The 12,439-nt window shown below is 38.1% G+C and overlaps 1 long non-coding RNA gene across 1 annotated transcript in view; it reads left to right on the top strand.

The window, feature by feature from the left end:
• The window catches only part of LOC134198896 (uncharacterized), a 53,677-nt gene that overhangs the window by 28,290 nt on the left and 12,948 nt on the right, over window positions 1–12,439 (top strand). The window contains exons 2-3 of the long non-coding RNA XR_009973168.1: window positions 1,030–1,124; window positions 1,599–1,628. This is a non-coding gene — a long non-coding RNA (uncharacterized LOC134198896). The remainder of the gene's footprint in view (window positions 1–1,029; window positions 1,125–1,598; window positions 1,629–12,439) is intronic.

Raw genomic sequence — 12,439 nt, 5'->3', positions numbered from 1 at the left:
CCCTGGTGAAACTGGAGAGGACTCCGGGCCACCAGTAATCCCCCAAACATAAATAAAAGAATTAGTAATTAGTCATCCTTAGAAGCAAGAGCCTAAACGCGTCCTTACTAATCCTGGTCGACGTTACTTTTCGACCAAGCATATTTCGACCAGAAACACACAGATAAGAGCTCCTATTAGACTCTATCGTCAGTACTCGCATAGATTGCCAGACGCAGTGGGTTAGCAGACGTGGATAGGACGCCCACGAGGTAGAATGATAACCGCTCGACGACGATTCGCAGGAATCTGCCGGATGTGGTTATTGTAGTAAGCCTTGGAGAGGGCCTATATCGAGGAGTGGGCGTCTATGGGCTAAAGATAATGATCAGTTGCACTAGAAATATTTGGATTACTTCTTCGTTACAAGGACAGCGCTTTGGAGGACATTGTTCGACAATTACATCGGAATACTAAAATTACTATACCTCTTACTATTGTTTTTACTGATGGCAGAACTCCTTGTTAGTTCGCACGGGTGGGTACCACCACCCTGCCTATTTCTGCCGTAAAGCAGTAATGCGTTTCGGTTTAGAGAGTGGGGCAGCCGTTGTAACTATACTGAGACAATTTTTTTTTTATTTTTTTTATTATTATCTCGTTTTCCCCCGACGTTGTCAGAGCTCTTGTCAAAGTTGTTTAATGCTTGTTTTATATTTATGTATCATTTGCCTAGAGTTTCTGATTTTAAACATTTTTTTCTTTCCAAAGTAATGAAGTTACACTATTTTTCCACTAATTCCCCATGCTTACAAGACCATATTATTTCTAATAAGGTGGAAGCATGGGTCAGGCTTCTTTATTCCGTTTAATTATTCTCTTTTGGGCTCAGTGGCAACCCGTTCTTGATCAGAGCCACGTCCTCGCATCTTTTGGCGGTTCTACCGCTGATCCTCCTATACTCTCTCCCTGTCCCGCTTCTTGTAGAACCCTCCAACTCTGCGCCTGTGCCCTTTTCACTTGGGACTCATAAGTTTCTTTTGCTTGCAGGTACTCCCCGACGACTCTCCGCCTACGAACTGGTGCCATGGTGCAGCGCTCCGTATGCGGCGTCTATACTGAGACATTAGAACTTATATCTCTAGGTGGGTGGCGCATTTACGTTGTAGATGTCTATGGGCTCCAGTAACCACTTAACATCAGGTGGGCTGTGAGCTCGTCCAGCTAGTCTATCTAAGCAAAAAAAAAATAAAAAAAAATACAGGAGATATTTTTTTGTATTTTCCATTTGATTCGTGTCTCTTTTTGTCTCTTTTTGCTATGGTCGTTGGTCTAGTATTAGTACTAGCGGTAGTAACTCAAGTTGGCCGGTAAATTCAAACATTATATGTTATGTACTCTTTGACTAAAAACCATTTTTGCATATAGTTTGCGGTTGACATAGATAATAAATTACAATGAATTTCTTATCAAATTCAATATGTTGTAAAAATTAGATTTGGACAGGTCTCGGAATCGTTATCTGTTTGAGTAATATCCGGTTGAACTTGCGGTCTAACCGCACAGAAGTTCTTTGTTTGCGTTTCAACCTTTGTTGTTACATTATTTTTTTATTGCAGAGCTGACGGCCCTCCTAATCTTAAGTGATGGTAAGTGCTATGTGGTTTAGCGCCCATGAACGATGATTATAACTTACCAGCAGGTAGGACGTATGTCTGTCTATCGACAATAACAATACGAAAGTAACTCTACTAATTCGGTGTGAAAGTATAAGTTATAGGAAATATAGACTATCCCACTTCCTAGCACGGGTTTCTTCTCACGCGATTTAAAATGTAGTCAATGCAGACAAAGCTGCGGATCGATCGCGAGTGATTAATAAATAGATCAAATAAATAGATAAACAGATGTTTGTCAACTAGCAGATGTTTCAAAACTTGATATACACGAACTCGATTTAAAATTTTTGCTCATTATGATTACTTCGAGAATGCATGCGGTTTTTGTGCATTGAAATGAATTTAATGAGGAAAAATACAAAAGTCATGGTCAACATATCGCAATTTTATTTGGAATAAGGTCGCAGCTCACGTATTATTATGTTTACAAGTAATTTGAAGCGTTCATGGAAATGTGAAATCACTATTTGAACATATTCGAATAATCTCAATTCAGGGGTGAGGTTAAGGAAAATTATTCATAAACTAAAAACAAATGTTTTTGTCGCGGATCGCAATTCCGATCCGGTGGTAGATTCTGAGAAGGATTGCTCTTGCTTGGGGCCAGTGTTAGCAAATTCTGCCAGGTTGAGCCCGTAAGCTCACCTACACGTCCAAGCATATTTAGATTAGCCCCTTAGGCTACCGGCGAACATGTAAGGAAAAAAAATCTAATGCTTACTGATACTACGAGTATTGCGCCATCCGCAGTAGATAGAGGTTAACTTTGACAAATACCCTTATTTTTTTTATTTTTTTTTATCGGGCCGGGGGCCGAACCTCCTACGAGATCCCCGCGCCTAGGAGGCGCGCGGGGTATGTGAGACTCAACGATCTGCAGGTGTTGAGCGCAGATCGCGAGATTTTAGGGCCCACCCACTAAACGACTCCCCTGCACTCTTACACCCGACGTCCGATCTCCGTCCGGGGTCAGAACCCGTTCAGAGTAGGGGGGTTCCCGCGGTCAACACAAATACCCTGACATAATACTCAGATCGTATTCAAAATGATTTCTATAAATATTATAATACGAGTACTTAGAACGTTTGTAAAGACATCTATATATTAATACGTGAAGCAAAAACTTTGTATCCCTTTTTACGAAAATCGCGCGGACGGAGGAGTATGAAATTTTGCACACTTATACAGAATATAGAGAAGAAGTGCACAATGCTAATTTTTTTTTAAATAATGCATATAAGATACATTAAATCAATAAAAGAAAACATTACGCACACTACACACATGCATCTGACGCACACACGCATGCATACTATTTATTGTCAAGCTTTTGTTCTTGACGTCTGTTGTCAAATTGAGATTAAATATTGTTTGTCTTTGTAAATATTTTTACAGTGTAGTCTTGGCGAAATTTGTGATTATAGAAGTATAAAATACAATCATAATAGTGTTGCAAACTTACAATTCCAATTAATTATAGTCGAATTTCGACTACTGCGGGACCTCTAGTATCAATAAATAAAAAAGGCCTTATTTAACTCATTTTTAAATCTCATTTCAAATATTCCTATTTGTTTTACACTAGATGATGATTATGTTCGATACATCGCCAAGAGTCGTGTGATCGATTTGAGCAAACATTCGTGTTATGGACAGTTTTCTTTGCTCTTTATTTACACGTAGCTAAGAACATGTGTGAATATGTGTCCAAAAAAAGTTTAATCCTTCTAAAACGACTGACGAATAAACGTTTTTCCTGTCTTGTTACCAAAGTGTAACGAATTAGATGTGCCGTGAGCGTGGTGATTCATTTACGATATAGGCTCCGGGACTGTCAGATACCGGGTCATTTACCTAACAGACGTTCACACTAGTTCACAGTAATTCTGTGGTCTCACGGTCAGACTGGCAAATATTTGAGGGTTCGGTTATTCGCATATTTGCATTGGACAACAGAAACATACCGTTTTGTTAGTCGCTATTGACTGGGTTTAATTTTCAAATCAAAGTTAAGTGTGTGATGATTTTATTTAAAAAAAATATGATATTACTGTATTGAGTTTACTGTTAGTGATGATAAAACGAAGCGTGAGTCTGAGTGGATACCACCAACCTGTCTATATCTGTGAAGCATTCAGTATCAGCTCAAAGCCGTGATACACATGAGACTTGGATCTCATGTTATGTGAGTGACTCACCCTTGTCCTCTGACTTTAGTTACCATCAAACAAAGATCACACAGTAAATGAAGATTACAGTAACAAAGTTGCAACTTTAAATGAATGTATTATTGTGAGTTCATTAACAACATTTTATCAGTTAATAAAATATAAAAAGTGCATACGCTGATGACAGGAAAGTTCAATGACCCCGTTCGCTGACAATGTAATGCGACAACACATTGCACGCACATCCATTAAATTGCGGTATAACAAAACGGTAATTTATTTAAAGAGAAATATGACAGACAGCTCTCGTGTAATTAAATTTGGCTATATATCTATGGTTTTTACTAAACTAATTGTCTTTTTAAGTTTACCACGAATTCAGTGTAGTACTATTGAATTATTTGATTGAAAGACAGATGTATACTAAATAATTTAACCTCTATAGACCATGAAATATTAATATAAATAAATTTGAAGCGGATCGGTAGGGCAAATCGTTCGTTCGCCCACTAATTTATGTAATAAAAAGATACTTTTTTTTTTAATATTTTAGGTTAACTTCTTTAATTATCTTCCGGTATGATCGGGTTTATTATTCTTGGCTGTATTTTTTTTAAAGTAGATCGGAATCGGATTACTATACAAGACAGTGTAAATAAGTTATTAGTTCATTTAAGAATCGTGGTATATTGCAAAAATCAAAATGGTTACTGTTGCCGCAAACGTTGGTCACTATTATTATTACCTGATACAAACCGTGAATTTTTTTAATTCACTCAAGTTGCGTTTTGTTTTGATTGAACCCTGGTATGTTTCAGTCTTGAAACTTAGTGGAGGGTGGTCTGAAAAAAAAACTACAACAAAATTTTGTATAGATTGTTTGATAGATATTGATAAATCTTGTTAAGCTCTCTAGAATGAGGAAAATCGATGATTAAAAATTACACAGCTTACACGATGAACACTAATTTCAGTTTTTTAAAATACCGTTAAATTGTTAAGGTACCGACATTTTTAATACTAAATGGAATTTATTAAATGGAATTTTGTTATCTCATACGAAATTTATAATTGGAATATATTATCAAACTTGTTTGTCGTGTTGTTATTTTAAAAACATTTTTGTACACAACTAAAATTCTATATAATTGCCCGTTTGTTTGGTAAGAACAAACGGGCAGCTATGGTAAGCAGCGGCTTGGCTCTGCCCCTGGCATTGCTGACGTCCATGAGCGACGGTGACCACTTACCATCAGGTGGGCCGTAAGCTCGTCTGCCTACAAAGGCAATAAAAAAAAAGAACATTTTATTTACGTAACGATAGTATACATAGTAAAAACGAATACGTTATATTTCTTTTAAATTATAGGCTTAGCTAGAAGACGCCAAGCTGTCTAATGCAAAAGTGGCTATGTCACAACACAGAGCGGGTCGTTGACCTGAGAACACAAATCCACCATTAACGTGCTCTCCGCTGTTTCGTGATTAAGTGAAGAACCAGAACAAAGAAAAGTTTGTATTCTTAATACCAAAGAGTATGATTCTTAGGTAAAATGAGGTTGACGTTAGAAGCTTAAGTAGGGAGCGGTTTTAGGCAGCAGTTTGAGGCAGCGGCTTGCCCCTGAACTAATTGATAATCATGAGTGACGGTTTCTGTTACTTTGGTAGACCAACTCACGAACCATCCGCTGTTAAGTAACAAACCACTGCGTTTTGCCTGTGGGTTCCATGCAAGTAGTAAATACTGCCATACACTTTGATTCATGAGTTTTAAGGATCTTGTCGACGTCCCCCAAAACACGTCATTACGGATCCTTCCGATCCATTAACGGTGCTTCTAGGTACCACAAGCACCGGTCACCGTCCTCGTCGAACCCGTCGAATTAACGCTTAAACACAGCCCACTGAGTTTCTCGCCGGTTCTTCTCAGTGGGTCGCGTTTCCGATCCGGTGGTAGATTCTGCGAAGCACTGCTCTTGCTAGGGCCAGTGTTAGCAACACTCCGGTTTGAGCCCCGTGAGTTCATCTACTAGTTAAGGTTACGCTGAAATAGCCTCTCCAGGCTATCAGCTTAGGTAAAAAAAAAGGCTCAGTTTTACAGTATAACGGCTGCCCCATCTTCGAAACCGAAATCCATTGATGGTTCACGGCAGAAATAGCCAAGATGGTGGTACCTACCTACCCTTGCGGTCATAAGACGCCCTACCAACATCTTGAGATAAATAGTAAAATTTTCAATTGTATCGTATACTGTCGGAAACATCAATCGGGAAAGCATCGTTGCTTTGCTGAAGAATTAGATAAATAGCTGTAACTACCCGTGCGAGCTTTCCGCATACTAACTTTACTCTGGTACCTACTAAGTGGCAACTTTAGTGTACATAAATCTATTTGCAGCCTACATTAAAGCTAAATCGAAGAAATTATGCAAATTTTCATTTGTTCGGGTTCTACGATATCTAACACAGGCCGGATATTCTGCACTGCAATATTCGGAAGACGCGTCATTAGCGGTTTTACACATTAAGTTTTTGCGGACGCCGTCAAGCAGTCTATTGCAATTGTAGCTACATTGTAATAAGCCACAGTCTGGGTCATTGATCTGAGCTTAATACAGCTCTGCCATTAACTGGCACGCGGCTGTTTTCAACCTGCCTATTAAATAATTTTATAGAACTCTACATTACAGCTTAAGTTTCCAAATGGAAGCTTCCTACCGCATTATTATCTTGTTTTGGTCGGTGTTATTATTACATTTTAATCATTTGCTTGTCGTTTGTCTTTTGAAATAATTGAATGAAAAATATATTTTAAGTTTGTGACGCAGTAAATAACGGTGCTAATCGCAAATTATTCATCATGTTTAAATTTCTGATGTGATCGAGCGTTGTACTGGTTAGAACTATATTAAAGGTTTACGGTAGGCAGCGGTCTGGCTCTGCCCCTGGCATTGCTGAAGTCCATGAGCGACGGTAGCCACTCACCATCAGGTGGGTCGTATGCTCGTCTGCCTACAAGGGCAATAGAAAAAAAAGGTATGAGAAATTTTACCTTAAAATACACACGTGAGCTAGCTTCATCTACGACCTCTTTTTATCGTCAATGCTGATGAGCATCAGCAATGTTAGAGGCACGTCTGAACCTGCTGAGCATTCCACTTTTGAAATATAATGATATGATGTGATATCTTGTCAGTATTTTTTGTATGCTATTTGCATAAGCGTTGACAGACAAAGTTCCCCTCCTTAGATTCAAAAGTTAAGTGATGTTAACCGATGCATTATTACAGCACCTACATTTTTTTTTAATTTTTTCCTATGCTAATAGCCTTCAGTGGCTATTTCAGTTTCACCCTAACATGTAGGTGAGCTCGCGGGGCTCAAGCTGGAAGTGTTGCTAACACTGGTCCTAGCAAGAGCAGCGCTTCGCAGAATCTACCACCGGATCGGAATCGCGACCCACTGAGAAAATCCGGCGAGAAACGCAGTGTGCTAACACCTCATTGATGACATAACAGTCTAAGCCTACAGTCTAAAATCTGGATATTGCGTAACATTTTTTACCAGTTTATCATCCATCAATAAGATGCTTAGCATCGGCACAAAACTTTTACTGTGGCCGATTGTGATTTGTAAAACAGATTTTAAATACAAAGTTCACATAACCAGTCTTTCAGTGGTTACATAAAACTAGCCAACGGAATACGAAAGTTCATTCGCATGACTCGTGAATGGTAATAATAGGAGGAGACGCGGTCTGCGTTTAGTGTATACAGACGTACTTGTATTTGTCTGTTTTCGCCATAATAATGATCTTTTTCTTATTTTTTTTATTGCCTATATAGGCAGACGAGCGCACGGCCCACCTGATGGTGAGTGGTTACCGTCGCCCATGGACTTCAGCAATGCCAGGGGCAGAGCCAAACCGCTGCCTACTTTTTTTTTTTACGCGACATCAATTAATTTTATACCATACGATTTCTGTTCTGACACTGTTTCTGTTGTTTCCATGATTTTTTGTCTAAATGAATTAAAATCGATATTATTAATCTTTTAGATACATGATTTTTATTCATTTCTACACAGCTTTCAGATATTTTATATTGGTGGTAGGACCCCTTGTGAGTCCGCGCGTGTAGGTATCACCACCCCACCTATTTCTACCGTAAAGCAGTAATGCGTTTCGGTTTGAAGGGTGGGGCAGCCGTTGTAACTATACTCGAGAACTTAGAACTTATATCTCAGGGTGGGTGGTGCATTTGCATTGTAGATGTCTATGGGCTCCAGTAACCACTTAACACCAGGGGGGCTGTGGTGAGCTCTAAGCAATAAAAAAAAATCCTGTCCTTCAAAATTACTGATTTAAATGAAACATGTAGATCGTAACAAATAGCCTTGTTTCGATTTTAGCTTCAGTATAAATTCTGAATTTACAAACTAAAATATATTGTATTCATTTTAAACTGTGACGGGACGGAAGTTCGAGATTTAAAATGACTTTTAATATGAAATTTACATAATATTATTGTGCAACTGAACAATAAAAGGTCCTTCGTTGAAGGTTATAAATCTTTTCGAATGTTAAAATGAATTCGTATAAATATATAGTTAGACGGTATTGCATTAAGACATGTACCGCTTCGAACGGTTTGAGGTTTGAGTTGACGCGCGTTAAGTGTACAAAATATAATAAAAAAAAAAACTTCAGAGGTGTCAAGGGACACCCGGATGGAACGAAGTTCTTTTCGATTAATTAGTGAAGGAATTGTAATTTTTTTTTAAAGTTATAATAATAAATTACGGCATTATGAAGAAGAAAAAAACAATACTATGAACTAAATTACTATTGTTGAAACGCTATCTCGAGAAACTGTACTCATTACGCGGACCAATCGGATACGAGCAATGTCACGCGATAAGCGCCTACACGTTGATTGGTCAGAATGACGGATCTAAAAAGTGTCGTGACAACTTTTCGTAAGAATTTTTTCCGTCTAGCCCCCTTTCACAACGCGCGATAAGGAACTTCGTTCCAAAATACTAATCCATACTAGAAGTTACTGATCACATATTAACTGATATTATATTAACACACATATTGTATTAACTGTTAGTTTTTATTAATACCTGTCAATACGGTAACATAACAAAATAATGTACATTTTTCTACAATTTGCTAAACGTTTTCAAATCCAAGATCGGTAAATTTGAAATAACGCCGTCGAGAGAAGAAATAGTTTTAGCAATTTGTAATTTATGTATCCCGCAGAATACTTCAACAAATAGGTATGCAATAATATGAAGCTTAGATGTTAAGCATCGTTTTGCAGTAGCACGAATAAAAAAAGCTAAATTGATCTTCATAATTTGAAAAAAAATAATCTTTACAATTACACAGTGTCAAACGAACTTAAAAAACATCGAACTCTCTGATAAATACCCATTAACATTCCTTGGATAGGACGATAGCTATCTGTCAACTTATAGGATTAATTTTTATATAAATTGGAAGAGGCTTTGTGAAGAATATGGACTTTTTCAGCGTTATTCTTTTTTTTTCTGACGTCAAAAGTTTTGTGTTTTGAAATCCTTGTCTATGAATTAATAAACAGAAGAGAAGTCAATTAAGTAGGCATTCTTATCTGTAGCCCCTTGATGTATATACATAGTACCGCATATGGGTGTCGTAAGAAAAATAAAACCGTAGCAATAAATTGTGAAAAAAAAAAACCAAGTGGTTTTTTTTCACAAACATAGTGTAAAAAAACTAATGTTGTTTTAATTTTTTCTTTCTTTACTCATCTTTATATTTTACACACAATTTAATTTTAACTAAAACCAAACAAAAAGTACCTATATTGAGAACAATGGGCGATCTTATCGTTAAAAGCGATCTCTAGTCTCGTTATTAGAACACACATTTCAGTTCGGGCATTTATGAATAAATTACACTACAATGCAGTAAATAACAATAATGTTCTAATATGATTAATGATGCCTAACTAATACTCACAAAAACGCTTCATATTTATTAGCTTTCTTACAGTGCATGGCAAAAAAATGGTGATAATCTCGAAAGACTTCTCATCACCGGCAAAGTTGAAGGAAAGAGGCCTAGGGGGCGTAGTCCCATGCACTGGTCCGATCAGATTAAGACGACTTTGGAATCCAGCATCAATGTCGCTATCCACTGCGCGGAGGACAGGAGTGAATGGAGGAACATAGTCCTAATAAAAGTGCTCCGTAAAGGTCACGACCCTCAGCACTGAGGAATACGACGCACGGAGGAGGATAGTGCATCGCAATGAACGATTACCCACATTTTGAATCCAATGCATTCTCCCAAGTCGTCTACCCAGTGGTTTATTACTTGGCCTTCGACTTTCGATATACACGAGAGCGGCAATGAATTGTTTCACTAGTAAGTCAACGCCTCTGCCAGATAGACCTTATTCCAATGCAGCTGGGGCTTTTATCTAATGTCTCAAGATCTGCACAGCGTGAATGCCGACATTAACATTTGAGGTCGAAGTCAATTTGATTATATGTATAACGGGCTATTTAACGACAATTTTGTCGTCATACGACCCTTCGAACCGAAATACAGAACTGTTTCGTGGCAGGAATAAGTAGGGTGGTGGTATCTCTCCGTGCGAGTTCAGAATATGCTGTACACTAGTATGTAATTACGTAAAATTTATAAAGTATTGATAATTATTAGACGATGTTTTATTATTACATTATTCTTTAAAATGATAGGATAGAGAGTAACACAAAAATAAACCACCCACAATCGAACGATGTGGCGCAGAAATACTAAGATAGCGGACCCTAAATGAACTGGGATAATAGTCAAGAGAAAGAAACAAAGATTTTTGAAGTTTTGTTCTTCTATCGTGAAAGTCGTGCATAAAAATTGTTGCGTGGTCATACGGAATTTGAACATGCGCATGAATATTGTGGGACTTTTCCTTTACGCCACGACGACGGCTAATAATAAATAATAAAATTCAGTAGTATCCTGATTCCAAATAAAGGTGGATCTTGGTTGAAGTGGTGATCGAGCTATGCCGCTAATGCCCGTAGAAAGAATGAAACTTAATGCGAACGGAGCTTTAATCTTGTCTGATTTTTATCTGTTTTTTAAACACATGACTTAACGAGTTCAAAGATTGCTTTTAGCAGTAAAATGGCCAAAACATAAGATTACTATCAGGCATTAACGAATGCGTTTTCACGACTAACGTTTACGAGTAGGAAAATGTGGTATTAGAATAAAATTTTGCAAGACCATTAGGTTACATATTAACCATTTTTAATCTACGATTTTTAATTGTTTACTGCGTTAAGCCGTAAAATATATCGTTACGATAACCAGCACTAAAAATATTTCTCTTTAAACTCCGTCAAAGTCATTTACGTAACGTTCCGACCGTATGGTGATTTATATTTCTTACTCTTCTATTTCCTAAGTCCCGTAATATTCTTTTATTGCTTTGTATATAAATCTTTTTTGGGATTCGAATCGTAAAAAAATCTGATAGTCAGTACTTTTGGATTTTGATTGGCTTTTAAGACAGATGAGCTTGTGCCTTAGGTAAGTGGTCATCATCGACATTAGCTTCTTTTATTCTACCTATTCGCTGGTAGTCTAAGGGGCTAGCTGCGCTGTGACTGGTAGGTGATTAGGGCTCAACTTGAGAGAATATGCTAGAACTGGTCATAATAAGAGCAGTGTTCCGCAGAATCTACCAACGGATCGGAAACGCGACCCACTGTGAAAATCCGCCGTGAAATTCAATGGGCAAATCGACATATGCAAGTGCAGGACCACAGTCAAGCCAGGTGAACTGTCGCCTTCCCGGGTAATCCAATAAACAAAAACACGGACCATTGAAGAACGTAACCAGATACTTTCTTTTTAAAAACTATTATTGTGTATTGCTGGTTACGCCTTTATAGCTCGATATAGGTATCGTTACAGAAAGCGGCCCAGAGGCAAAAAAATGTCAGCAGGTATGTTAGTGAACGGTAAAGCACTTTGTGTATGCGGTGTGATGTATCATGTCCTTCTAAATATAAGGTTTTAAAAGAGGGATTGGCTTGGCCGTGTCCAAAGTTACAGCAAATAGAGAGCTGCCAGTATCTACCCGCGAAGCAGTCATGCGTTACAGTTTTCAAGGGTGGGACACCCGTAAATATTAAAGCCGTAAATAGTAAAGTCACGATTGAAAAAAATATTGGTTTTGAACTTCACGCAATGAACTCAATTAAAAAAAAATTAGTTGACGCATAGGTGTGTCCTATGTTAGTTCGGAATAGCTATCGTACGGCTCGGGGTCTATAGAAACGAGGGCTTCGTAGGCTGGATAAGTTATCGAATTCCTCAACCGAACTCATAAGGGTTCTATTCAATTTACAGTGTGACCGTTCCCAATACCCTAAAGCGTAAACTGTCAACAGCTCCCGGTAAAAGCAGTGAAATGTCTGAATATTACTGGTGGTAGGACCTCTTGTGAGTCCGCGCGGGTAGGTACCACCGCCCTGCTTATTTCTGCCGTGAAACAGTAATGCGTTTCGGTCTGAAGGGTAGGGTAGCCTGGGCAGCCGTTGT

This window comes from Bombyx mori, chromosome 5, assembly GCF_030269925.1.
Source record: "Bombyx mori chromosome 5, ASM3026992v2".
Lineage (NCBI taxonomy): Eukaryota > Metazoa > Arthropoda > Insecta > Lepidoptera > Bombycidae > Bombyx > Bombyx mori.
This window is presented reverse-complemented; position numbering and strand designations above follow the sequence as displayed.